The 14376-nt window shown below is 34.3% G+C and overlaps 1 pseudogene; it reads left to right on the top strand.

Annotated features, from left to right (window-relative positions):
• Positions 1–1973: 1973 nt before the first annotated feature.
• Positions 1974–2089, top strand: LOC147823244 (U2 spliceosomal RNA; annotated as a pseudogene).
• The last annotated feature ends 12287 nt before the right edge of the window (positions 2090–14376 follow it).

Here is a 14376-nt window from a genome sequence, read left to right as displayed (position 1 = left end):
ACTTAAGAATATTGCCTCAATGTGCATCCATTTAGCTATAAATGTCTCTAATTTCTCATTTTTTATGGCTGAATAGTACTCCATTTTATTTTAAAAAATGCACATTTTCTTTATCCAGTTTCCAGTTGATGGGCATTTGGGCTGTTTCCAAGTTTTAGCTATTACAAATTGTGCTGCTATGAACATGGGTGCACATATATCACTGTGGTATGATTTTTTTAATTCTTTGGGGAAGATACCCAGCAGGGGAATAGCTGGGTCAAATGGGACTTCCAGTCCTAATTCTTTGAGGTATCTCCATACTGATTTCCACAGTGGTTGCACAACTCTACACTCCCACCAGCAGTGGAATAGTGTTCCTCTTTCCCGACAGCCCAGCCAGAATTTATTATTGGTTGATTTCATGATAGCAGCCATTCTTTCTGGAGTGAGGTAGAATCGAAGTGTTGTTTTCATTTGCATCTTTTGAATGACCAGTGATGTTGAACATTTTTTCATATTTTTATTTGCTATTTCTACTTCTTTGTCTGAGAAATGTCTGTTCATTTCAGATGCTCATTTTTGGATTGGGTCTTTAAATTTGAGAGGTCTGATTTTTCAAGTTCTTTACAGATTCTAGATAGTAGATCTTTGAGGAACAGCAAGTGAAAATTGTTTCCCACCTTGTGGGTTGTCTCTTCACACTGTTGGTGGTTTCTCTTGCTGTGCAGAAGTTTTTTTAATAAGAAGAGATCTCACTTGTTGATTGTTTGTGCTAGTTCATGGGGAACTGAGGTTTTGTTCATAAAATCTTTTCCTACACCAATGTCTTCAAGAATACTACCTAACTTCTCTTCTAGCCAGTTTAGCGTTTCTGTTTTAATATTTAGATCTTTAATCCATTTTGATTTTAGTTTAGTGCATGATGAGAGATATAGGTCTAGATTTAATCTTTGGCAAGTTGAAGGCAATTTTTCCAGCACCATTTATTAAAGAGGCTATCTTTCCTCCAGTGAGGGTGTTTGGCTCTTTTATCGAAGATGAGATGGCTGAGTGTGTCTGGCATTGTTTTTGCATCTTCTAATCTGTTCCACTGGCCCTCAGGTCTATTTCTTTGCCAGTACCATGCTGTTTTTATCACAGTAGCTTTGTAGTATAGTTTCAAGTTGGGGATTGTGATACCCCCTGCCATGTCTCTGTTACCTAGAATTGCTTTTGCTAATCTAGGTCTCTTCTTGTTCCAAATGAATTTTTGGATTGCTTTCTCAAGGTCCATGAAGTATGCTGGTGGGATTTCAATTGGAATTGCATTGAATCTATACAGCAGTTTTGGAAGTATGATCATTTTCAGTATGTTGATTCTTCCTACCCAGGAGCAAGGGATGTCTTTCCATTTTCTGATATTGTCTTCAATCTCTCTTTTCAGAGTGCTCTAGTTTTCAGAGAAGAGGTCTTTGATTTCTTTTGTTAGGTTGATTCTTATATATTTCACTTTTTTGGATGCTATTGTGCAAGTAATTGATCGCCCCATTTGTCTCTCAGTGAGTCTGTCATTCGTGTAGAGGAAAGCTATTGATTTTTGTGTGTTGACCTTGTATCCAGCTACTTGACTGAATTTGGTTATTAAGTCTAGAAGACTTTTGGTGGAGTCCTTGGGGTCGTCTATATAGAGTATCATGTCATCTGCAAATAATGACAATTTGACTTCTTCTTTACCTATCTTTATTCCTTTTATTTCTTTCTCTTGTCTAATTGCTGTGGCTAATGTTTCCAAAACTATATTGAACAGGAGTGGTGATAGTGGACATCCTTTTCTTGTTTCTGATTTTAGTGTGAAGATTCCAGTTGTTGACCATTTAGTATATTAGCTGTTGGTTTTTCATCTATGATTTTATCAGATTGAGGTAGAGACTATTCCAATTTTTTGTAGGGTTTTTATCATAAATGCATGTTGGATTTTGTCAAATGATTTTTTTGCATCTATTGAGATGATCATCGCTTCTCGGCCTTTTGGCTAAGATCAAGTGTATTGAGATGATCATATGGTTTTTGCCCTTGGGTCTATTGATATAGTGTATTACATTGTTTGATTTGCATATGTTAAACCATCCCTGGGATGAATCCCTCTTGGTCAGGGTGTATGATTTTCTTCATGATCTTCTGCATTCTATTTGCCAATATCTTATTAAGGATTTTTGCATCTAATCTTAGTGAGATTGGCCTATAGTTCTCTTTTTTGGTTGGGTCTTTCTCTGCTTTGGGGATCAAGGTGATGCTTGCTTCCGGGAATGAACTTCTGAATATTTCTTCCCTCTTAATGTTATTGAAGAGTTTAAACAGTGGTGGCAGTAGTTCCTCTCTAAATGTCTTGTAGAATTCAGCAGTGAAACCATCAGAACCTGGGCTTTTATTAGTTGGTAAGTTTTTAATTATGTTTTCAGTTTCATTGATTGATATTGGGTTGTGTAGAATTTTTAGGTCTGTTTCATTCAACTTTGGTAATTCATAAGTATCTAGGAATCTTTCCTTTCTTCTGTGTTTTTCATCTTATAGTGGTATAGGTTCTCAAAGTAGGTATTGATTATCCTCTGGATTTCTGTTGGGTTCATTGTAATTTCATCCTTGTCATTCCTAATGCCATGGATTCGGGACTTTTCTTTCCTTTTTCTGATAAGCTTGTCTAAGGGTTTGTCAATTTTTTTTATTCTTTTGAAGAACCAACTCTTGGTTTCATTGATTTTTTGTATCATTCTTTTAGTCTCCATTTCATTGATTTCTGCTCAGATCTTTACACTTTTCTCCCTTGTATGAGGTTTGGTTTTGTCCTGCTCTTCTTTTTCTAGAAGCTTGAGGTTCAGCATCAGGTTGTTTAATTGGGCTCGCTCTGTTTTCCTAATATGAGTATTCATTGCTATGAATTTCCCTCCGAAGACTACTTTTATTGCATCCCATAGATTCTGACATGTTGCATTGTCATTGTCATTTAATTGTGGAACTGTCTGGTTTCTTCTTTAATTTCCTCTGTGACCCATTGGTTATTCATAAGTATGTTGTTCAATTTCCATGTGTGTATGAAATTCTTGCAGGTTCTTTTGCTATTGATCTCCAATTTCATCACACTATTGTCTGCTAATATACAGGGGATAACTTCAATTCCCTTGCATTTACTTAAACATGTTCTATGAGGGAGTATGTGGTCTATTTTGGAGAACAACCTGTGTGCAGCTGAAAAGAATGTGTATTCTGATTTTGTGGGGTGGAACCCTCTGTAAACATCTGTTATGTTCATTTGTTCAAGAGTTTGATTGAATTCTAGTATTTCATTGCTCATTTTTTGTCTGGTTGATCTATCTATTTGTGACAGTGGGGTATTGAGGTCCCCCACTACTATTGTATTAGTGCTTATTTGATTTTTCATGTCCATTAGTATTTGTTTTATATAGTTGAGTGCACTAGTGTTTGGTGCATATATATTTATGATTGTCATCTCTTCCTCTTGGATTGTTCCCTTTTCAAGGATGTAGTGTCCTTCTTCGTGTCCCTTAATCCATATTGGTTTGAAATCCACTTGATCTGCAAAGAGGATAGCTACTCTTGCCTTTTTTTCAGATTCCCATCACTTGGAGTATTGTTTTCCACCCTTTAACTTTCAATCTATGAGTTTCCTTTTGAATTAAGTGTGTTTCTTGTATGCAGCATATTGTTGGATTTTGCTTCTTCACCCATTCTGCCAGTCTATTTCTTTTGATTGGTGAATTGGGACCATTAACATTGATGGTTATAACTGATATGTATTGACTTATCATTGTCATGACTTTTTCTTTTTGTTGGATTCTCCCCCTTTGCTTTTAATTTCTTGTTCTAACCGATGGATTCATTTTGCAGGGCTTCCTGGGGTTGTGATCCTCATTGTCTTTTCCTAGGATATTGCCTAAAATTTTTTGGAGTGCTGGTTTGGTATTCATGAAGTTCCTCAGGTGTGCTTTCTTGTGAAAGTATCTTATTTCTCCACCAGTTTTGAACAATAGTTTTGCAGGGTACATCAATCTGGGTTGGAGGTTGTTTTCCTTTAGGGCTTTAAATACATCACTCCCAGCTCTTCTTGTCTTGAGGGTTTGTGTTGAGAAGTCTGCTGTGATTCTGCTGGGCTTTCCTTTGTATGTGATTTGTTTCCTTTCTCTAACTGCTTGTAGAATTTTGTTCTTCTGTTGGGTTTTTGGAATCTTAACTATTATATGCCTATGTGTAGATATTTTTTGATCAAGGTATTTGGAGTCCTATATTCCTCACATATCTCTATGTCAAGTTCTTTTCCTCTGCTTGGGAAATTTTCTGCTATCACTTGTGTGAACAGATTCTTTTTATGTCGTCTGCACTCTCTCCTATTTCTTCATTGACTCCAGTCAGTCTTATGTTATTCTTCTTTGCATTCTCTAGCAGCTCTTTGATTGGTTTCTCATGGTTCCTTACTATTTTAAAGAGGTTTTCTTTTCCTGGTCACTAAGTGGAATATTATCTTCTATATCTGAAGTTCTGTCCTCACATTGGCTCATTTTGCTGAGTAAACTTTCAGTGGAGTTTTTAATCTCCTGGAAATCTGTTTGCATCTGTTTTATGGATTCCGTTTGTTTCCTATGTTGGGATTCCATCATGTTCCTCAGCTCCTCTATTTTTCATCTGTGTCCTCTCTAGATTTATTAATCATGTCTTGCATTATGAGCACAATCTCTGCTGTTATGTAGAAAATTATTTCTGATTTTTTTTTCCAGATCCTCTTTTGTTGCCAGTTCAGGGAGTCCAGGAGGTTGAGTATCAGATTGTTCCATCTCATTTCCCTTCAGTGTTGCTTTAGGTGATCTTGGAGTCTGGTTTTGAGACTTGTTTACATATCTTCTCATTTCCATGGGTGGGGAGGGGGAGGGTGTTCTGCTGGTGGCTGTGCTGCTCACCTCCTCAGCCCTGGGGGCAGCTCTGTTCCTCTGGTTGATTTTTACTATTTGTGTAATTATACATTTTTAAAAGTTTAAAATGTTAAATAATCAAGTATAAACAAAACATCAGACATTTAGTACTTGTTAAGCCAAGAAATAAATTATGATAGTGTGACTAAAAGTCATGTATTAAATTTTTAGATTAGGTCATCAAGGAAAGCCTTTGATGGAGTTTGTATGTGTCCTTAGTATATATACCAAGTACTGTGATTCATTCCACAAAAATCAGGTGAAATTCACTGCATGTTATGAAAACAGTAGTGCAAACACCTCCTGACAGGATCAAGCTTGTCATTTTGGGGGAACAGGAGTAATAGTCTGGCTGAATCATAGAGGCAGGCTCATGAATAGTCAGAGATGAGACTGCAAAAGTTAGTGAAGCCAGGATCATATTTGGCTTGATATTCAGGGATAAGAAGTTTTATAAATGGGCAAGGCTGGAACGGGAATGCTTCAGTCACCAACATAGTAGCCAAGGTGCTTGATGATGCCAGCTTCACATGGGAAGTAGACACAGTATAATTACAGGGAAATTTTCCTAGTAGAAGCTTCATCATTTACTCATGAAGCTGGATTGAGAGCTGGAGAATTAATGAAAAGGGGAAATCAAGGGTGATTCTTTGGTTTTGATTTAAACAACTATGTGGGTGATGGATTAGAATGATTTATCCAGTTATACCTGGATTTTCCTGGTTTTAGCACTGACAAGCATATGTCTGGGGAAATCCTTTGTCCTAGGAAAATTTGAATAGTTCTTTATACTGAATACAATTTAGTGTGGAACGGTTTTTACTTTTGTAGGGTAGAGGAACCAGAGTCAACAATTATATTTTGGCTTTCTGCAGTACGTATGCACATCAGAGTGGAAGGGAGAGTGTTGATAGGACTGGTATAAGAAAAAGGAAGTGTCAATTAAATCATATCAGAAAACAATCTTGAAAAAGTGGTCATTTAACTTGTATTTCAATTTTTGTATAATCCTGGAAACATACAATAATAATCTTATGATATTATGACTCGAAGTGTTTTTAAACTAAGTGCTAACAAGTGCTATTTTTAAACCAAGTTGTATCAGACTCATAGTACCAGTTATTGATTCAATGAAAAAAACTTGTGTATATTCATTTGCATAAAACTTTGCATATTCATAAAATATCAAGATGTTTAAAAATCTCTCTTAGTTATAAGTACTTTTTCTCTAAATCCTATATGTTATGTATTCAGTGTTTCCTAATCTTTTCATCACAGAGTCTTAAAGTGCTTTGGAAGTCAGTTTAAGTAATTTATTCCAAGGTAAAAAATTGAAGCAAGATCTACTTTATGTTTAGTTTCCACCACTGATTAAGTTGTGTGATGCAAAAGATGTATGGCAAAAGGATAAAGAGAAAAATGAACTGCTTTATGGTATCTTGCTACATTGGCATTGGTTTTGCTTAAGAACAGAAAATCAAAAATATGGTAAGTAGTTGGGAACTTAGAGTGAGGGAACACAGAAGAACAATATCTGAATTGACTTTGTACACAAGTTTTCATATTTAATAATTTCTCTCTATATAAAATCATGCATTTTTTATATCCAGACCCTTAATATACATACTTCATTGATCACTTTGTTTGTAAATAATGTATTCATAGTTTTATTCATAAGCATTCTCATTTATATGAATGAATGAATTTTGAAAATTTGTTCAAACTCAAATATATCTCCTTTAACAATATCTGTGATTTTCACATGGTTATATACTTGTATTCTTTTAGTATAGACATTGAAGATTTCTTAAACTAAATACTTACTAGCATGGACAACATATTAATGGACTATCATTAGCCTGTTTTCTAGAAATTGTTTATCAGCTTAGCTAGAAGGACCTGACTAGTCAAGCCATATAACAGGCATCCTTTTGATTCAGAATGGAAATAAGGAAGCTATAATTTCAGAGTACTTGAAGCTATAATATTCTATAAGGGTCTTCTTGTCATTGAAAACAGAAGAAAATCACTAAAACATAACTATCCACAAGACCCACCTGATTAAGGATTTGGCTAGAAAGATAAATATTATGAAGACTGCCACAGAATCATATATCGCAGGGCATGTTATGTGCCTCCTAACTTCTTTTTAAAAATGGGATATTAGTATATATTGCTGTAGCCTTTCTGAGGTTCTGATCAAAACACAGATAAAGACATAGTAAAATGATAGGATGAGGAAAAGAGAGATGCCATTTGTATTAAAATATGTTAGTGTTATATTATTAAGTTACCAATTTTACTAAAAAACTATTTTGAGGTTTTTCATTACATCATTTCAAATCATTTTTACCTCATCCATCATAATTTGAAGGCCATTACCCCAGTGTAGGCCATCACATGAACTATGAGATTGATAGGAATAAGAAGCTGGATTTGTGAGAATGGAGGGGTTCTTAGAAGATCCCAAGAAAATATGCTGGAATAAAGTAGAGGGAATGCGACCACTGGGTAGCCCAACTTGATGGGGATTCATGTAGTTGGATGGCAGAGATTAGGGAGATGAAATAAAGTAAATAATTATTTTGGGTTATATATGAGTTTGATTATCAAAGGAAAAAAATATTTGCATTCAAGCAATGGCAGTTCTCCCCATGAAATTGTGTGTGTGTGTGTGTGTGTGTGTGTGTGTGTGTGTGTGTGTGTCTTCATTTCAGAGATGAGTAAGTCAAAGCTCAGGAACTTAAAAGACATGCTTATAATTACTAGTTAGTTAATTTACATCCTTCAAGAATTGATATATTTTCCCATCTGTACAACAGGGATTCAGTGACAATCTTCCAAGAAACTAACTACAAGAGAAGAAAATACCTTTATAATAACAGGGAAACCTGAAAACTTTGACCAAATCTTACATAGATCTCTGGAATGTAATATGCTTGGACATTTTATTTTAAACTAGATGGCTTTCCAAATCATCATCATCATCATCATCATCATCATCATCATCATCATCATCAAAAGTTCAGGGCATTTCACAGAATAGTTTATTTCAGACATAGATATTTAAGAATTTTATTATAAAGAGAAAAAATCTGAAAAAAATGAGTTTATATGATAGTAAATCAGTCCAAATCCAGCCTTATGAAGGACTATAGCAATTATATTGATTTTGTGTGGGCCTAGGACCAGAATAGGTGCTCTGTGTTCACTGTTTGACTGGATACTTTGTTTTAAAGAGACAATCAGTTTGAATTCTCAGAGTGAATAAAAGCTAACTCAATGACAACTGCTCAATAATAAGAACATTATAAGGTTCATTGTAATAAGGTTTTTTTTTTCTCTGAGTAACAGCAATCATTTCTTTTACTAAGGAGATGTGCCTGCATTTTGTCTACTAAAATAAAAATGGGTCAAGCATATGACAAAATTAAATAAGGTAATTGTGAAATGGGAGAAAAAGGAAACAGTTCGAAAATATATACTAAAATATTTAATTGATCAAAATAGGCCATAAAAAGTGAATATAGGGAGATTATGTGCTAGGAAAAGAAAAAGCCTATTGGGCTGGGGATGTAGCTCAGTGGCGCAGAGCCTGCCTGGCCAAGTGCAAGGTCCTGAGTTTGTTTCCCAGTACCAGAAAAACAAAAAACAAAAAACAAAAAAAATGAAAGAAAAGAAAAGGCCTGCAAAAATGATCAGAGATTATGTTTATGTTAAGAATATTTGAATGACCAAAAAGCAGAGGTTGTTCATGCACTACATAACATTTTTAACCTTTAAGACAGGAAAATACTGTAAGATAATTAAAAGAAAAAAATACAAAGAAAGGAAAGAAAAATACTTATATTAATTCTCTAAGAGTGAATTCTAGTCTGATTCTGGTTCAGTAATTTGGAGAAAAAGATTATTTTCATTGTTTAAGTCATTTGGGCAAATTTGTGGTTCTGAGTAAGGCTAAGCAATTATTGGGTATTTTTTTTCTTTTTCTGTCCTACCGTTTTAACTGAGAGACAGAGGAAAAACAGCTAGTAGTAAATGTTTTATTTTTAAGACAACTGTGGGAAACAATGAGTATTTCAATCAACTCTCACCTCCTTTGAAACTCATTGTCAATTTCTGTGTTACAAATTTGATATTTATTTTATACATAACACTGGATATTTTCTTTTTAAATGTTTCTAAAGATGGAAACTACTTGAGGGCAAGGGCTTTGTGTCAGGTTTCTGTAACTCTTGTACACTCATCACATGAGTAGAGATCACACCAGCTGGACTTTTGTGAATTTAAAAGTTGGTGACACTGAACTAATAATAGCCCCCTTTAGATTGCACAGCATAATTGGGAAGTAATCTCGCTAGTATTATCTAACATCAAGTACCTTAGTAACAATCCAGAAATATTTCACATTCAGTGAATTCAAAAAACTTAATAATTTTATGTTAACACCCCTAACCAAGAAATAGAAAACTAAGTCTTGATTTGTCTTGGTAGTACCCACTGAAAAGTTTTGTTAACCTGCCTCTAGAAACCAAATAAACTTTAGGTCACAGGATAAAGCATGGTAAACCAATGGTTGTTGAAAGGGGCTACTAGAAAATGTCATGACTCCTTCATTTCATGGCAAAAAATAAGGATATTTCTTCAGATCCTCTTTTGACCGCCAATGTGGAACTACACAATTATACCTGTCAGGAAAAAAAGCGATTTGCTGTGTTTTAAGGTATCGTTTCATGCATTGTTTTACTTTCGCTCTTGCTACTTATAGATTTTTTTAAAAGGACAAGAAATAGGTGCCCAGGGAAACAAACTCAAAGTGCAAACTCAGCTTCCAATTCCCTCAATGAGCCTGAGGTTTAGCTTGAGTGACAGTAGAATCCCCAGCCAGCCAATTAGAGTTGGTTGAATTGGAGGAAGGCTGAGAGATGCAAGAAACGAAGTCTTGCTAGAATGTATGGGCGGGTGAGGAGCGTTGTAAGGTGTACTATGGCTGGCAGAAGTGATTAGATTTGATTTTAATTGAGTTTTCTAACAGTAGTACTAGAGCAGAGAACCACTAGACTTATAGGTAATGAATGGACTTTTCTGAACAGTAGCTGCCATAAAGGCAGAGTTAAAAATGAGCATGATGCAAACCATTGTGAAAGGCTCAGCTACATTTCACCTGTTTGACATTGTGTAAATGGCATCCCGTGTAGCTTTTGCCTGGGTTTCTTGCAACCTCAAATCAATATTTCTTTGAGTAGTAAATGTGCCTTTCTATAATTGGTCTGAAAGAGTTTATTTTTAAGGTCATTAATATTTCTGCGAATTTGTGCAGTTTGTAATAACTAAAGATCAGTACTAAAATTTAGGATGTTTGTTTATATTTTTAACAAGCTGTGTATCATTGTCATGATTTTTCTCCTCCAGTTTGTAAAATCAGAGATGGATAATATGAAGGAGCTCTGTTCTTGGGTAAATAAAATAAAAATACATTTATAATCTTTTGATACTCCAAGTACTGAGTCACTAACTGTGTGGGCAGAAATTTGATTTTTGCTTGCTTTTTAGGTAGTCCACATTCCTGTCTTATTATCCTAGAAAGCATATCCTTGTCTCTGCTTTCTATAAGCAGCTCTTTCAGGTGACATGTGGTAAGTGTGACTTTTCTTCTCTAATGCCTGTCTGAGAAGTCTATCAGTAATAAATTCAACTGTTTTGACTTATGTAATAAAGAGGCTATTTTCCCTTAAAATTATTATTTACATTTTAGTGAGCTCAGTGGCAGTATTATAATCAAAAGGAATTATGATAGTTAAATTAGGAAGCATTGCACTCAAGTAGCATATTTTCTGTTTATATAGAGATTGTAATTTAGTTTTTATATTTAAGAAGAGAAACTGTTATTTTTAAAGCCCCAGTAAGGTGTCTTATTAAAAAGTTTTAAAATAATTTTCTTTAAAAATCAAGTGATTTGGGCCAGAGATTTAGCTCAGTGGTGCTGCCGCCTGCCTTGCAAGTGGAAGGTCCTGAGTTCAATCCTCAGGAAAAAAAACAAAAATCATGTTATTCATGGAGTCAAGAAGTGGTGTTAAACACCTATTGCTTTTTCTAAGAAGAAAGCCCAAATAATTGAACTTTTCCTATTACCATGATTAATAGAGTGCCATTTTGGATTTTTTATTCATTCCTTCTTGGCAACAGCTGAGAGATAAAGTAAAGGTATTATAGCTGTGGATCCAGAGAACTACACTATACAGAAGTTCAAACAACAACTGCAAAAAGTAGAAGAAAATATGTCATTGCTGTGCTACAACTATTATGTCCCTCCCAAATACATGTTGAAACTCAATGTCCATTGTGGTAGTATTAAGACATGAGGTCCTTTGAGAAGTAAGTCATGAGGGGTTCACACTTATGGATGGGGTTAATGGCCTCAAAAAGAAGCTTCAAAGAGCTGACTATCTTAGTTACTTTTCTTGTTGCTGAGACAAAATACCCAATACCCAAAGTTATTGTAGCTCACAGTTTGTAGAGGTTTCAGTCTCTAATCAACTGGTTCCAAGGCAGGGTGGCATGGCAGAGGGGCATTACAGAAGAGAAAGAGTTCATGGCAGGCCAAAGGCAGAAAAGGCAGAAAGTAACAAGAGACCACAACAGCCCTCTTTCTGTCCATTATATTCTATCAAGGCTACATGCCCTTAGGTGGGAAGCACTCACACCCAGGGAGGGTCTTCCCATTATCCCCTCCCAAAACTATGCCAAATCAATCAGTGGACTAATTTAGTAATCACACACCTTTGAATCCAGCATCACACACTTAATCCCAGCATCACACATTCTAGATCCAGACACCTCTGAAAGTTTCCACCTATGATTTCATGAGGATTTGAGGAGACATCTAGATACAAGCCATAACACTACCTATCCCTTCTATATCTTCTGTCATGTGAGGACACTTCAAGAAAGGACATCTATGAAACAGATTCTTACTAAAACACAAATCTGGTAATACTGTCTTGGACTTCTTAGCTTCTTGAACTGGGAGAAATTTATTTTTATTGTTTATAAATTACCTAGCCCAAAGTATTTAGTTATAGCAGCAGAAATGGACCAAAACATGTATATACTATTGTATTGTTTAATAATTTATGTACTCCTAGGATTTATTATTGTTATTCTAATGAATACCACAATAACACATGGATGTATAAACAATGTTTGGTGTCTTCTGAGTTATACAATTAAAAAGGCTTGTGCATTTTGGGAACCATCAGATTCTAACAAAATACCCCAAGTTAATTACATTTTAAAAATATACTTAGCCTTCTTGTTTTTTAGTCTTATTAATTTGTATACTTTAATTCACAATTTGCATAGGTTGACCAAATTTAGACACTAAAAATCTACTTTGTTTAATGAATACTGCTGTTTATGGTGAAAGCAGATACTGTATATGTTTTTTCTTTCTTGTTTGAAATTGCAGTAACCATTGTTTCAAAGGGTATTTATCTTTTAATTCTATATTTAAGGTAACGAAGTTATGAACATAGATTTGGGAAGCTAACCTCAAATCCTAGCTCTGAAAGTTAGTATGTCTGCTTTTGGGTAGCATAATTATCATCATTTTTCTTCAGTTTGTATTTTTAAAAAGTCACAATAATATGTAGATTTTTGTGGTTATGATGAAAATTAAATGACATAATATTAATAAAATAATTACAATATTGATAGCATTATGGTAGCATTTAATATTAACTCCATGAATTCAGGCCTGAGATTTAAATGCAGCATCTCCTAATAATTCACAAATATATCCATGAAGTTACAGTAAAAAGAAGTGCCTAATAATGTAAAGTATGGCTAAACATAAAACTGTTAATAGAATGCAAGAGGAGTTAACACTAAGCAAAAAGTCTTAGACATTGCACTTAATATCTCAATAATTTCCATATGACTCATAAATGTCACACCTATTATTTAAACTTAGAGAAGTGATAATACATGCCTCCACAAAGACATATATGTTGTTCATGGAATCTTTATCCCTAAGAGTCAAAATCTGAAAATGCAAATGTTCATCAAGAGATTTAATAAAAAATTGTGGCATATCTATAAAATGGAATACTACTTAGCAAAAAGAACTAGTGATAACATGAAAAACATGGATGAATCTGAAATTTATTTAACTCAGTAAAAAAGCCAGGCACAAAACATAATGTTTTATGTAATTTTATTTACATGAAATTCTAGACATGACAAATCTAAGTTAAAGTGATGGAAAGAATCAGTGGTTGTCTGGACCTGAGAATAAGAATTAAGCAATTCTTTGTGTTAAAAACGAATGATTTTACCTTTTTTGAAATGCACAATAGAATACTATTATGTATAGTAATCCTACTGTGCAATAGTGCACTAGAACACCTTGCTCCTTTCTAACTGTAACTTACTACCAAATGATCAAAATTTCCCCCACCTCTGGTAATCAATATTCTCTCAAATCTTGTGAGCTCTGCTTTTTTAGATTCTATTGTTGGGAGAAAATACTAAGAAATCTCTAGGAGCCCCTAGAGCTTGTACTTGAATTTAACAGGATTAGAAAACACAAGGTATATATAAAAATTCAGGTCTGTGTATACTTGCTATAAATGAAGAACTGGATATTGAAATTTAAAAGTTATGTAGGAGTACAAAGGACCCAGAAAAGCCAAAAACAAAAACAAAAACAAAAACAGTGTTGGAAGACATTTAGCACCCAATTTTAAGACTTCTTCTAAAGCTACAGTAATCAAGGTAGTGTTGGTGTAAGGAAAGACATATAGATCATTGGAATAAAACAGAGAATCTAGAAATAGAACCACACATATATGGTCCACTGAGTTTTGAAAGATTATTTAACATTAGCGTTTTATGGAATATAAACTCAATTCAAGAGCTGAGGAAGAGATAGCGTCTTCAGCAAACGGCACTAGAACACCTGGTATCCGTATATAAAAAATTAACCTCAACCCTTTATTTCCATACATGAAAATAACTTGAAGGGATCTATGAACCTAAATAAGAAAACCTAAAAGTATAAAACTTGAAGAAGAAATTATAAGGGAAAATATTTATGAATTCAGGGTAGGCAAGAACTCCCTAGGATACAAAAGACATGATGTATAAAAGAAAAAAATTGATAAATGAGATTCCATCAAAATTTAGAACTTTAAATGACATCATTAAAATGAAAAGTAGTCCTTAAGCAGACCATATTTACAATGCATATAACCTATGAGCAGCATATATAAAGAATTCTTAGAGCTCATTAATAGACAACCCAATTAAAATGTAGACATAAGAAGATGATAAATAGCCAGTATAGCACAAGGAATGGTGTGCAATTCTAGAATCAGAAAAATACTAATCAGTACAATACTAAGATTGAATTATACACTCATTAGGCAGATGAAAT

The sequence above is a fragment of the Heterocephalus glaber genome, unplaced genomic scaffold (genome assembly GCF_053883595.1).
Source record: "Heterocephalus glaber isolate CG9 unplaced genomic scaffold, H.glaber_assembly_v1.0 deba00001594, whole genome shotgun sequence".
NCBI classification, from domain to species: domain Eukaryota; kingdom Metazoa; phylum Chordata; class Mammalia; order Rodentia; family Bathyergidae; genus Heterocephalus; species Heterocephalus glaber.
This window is presented reverse-complemented; position numbering and strand designations above follow the sequence as displayed.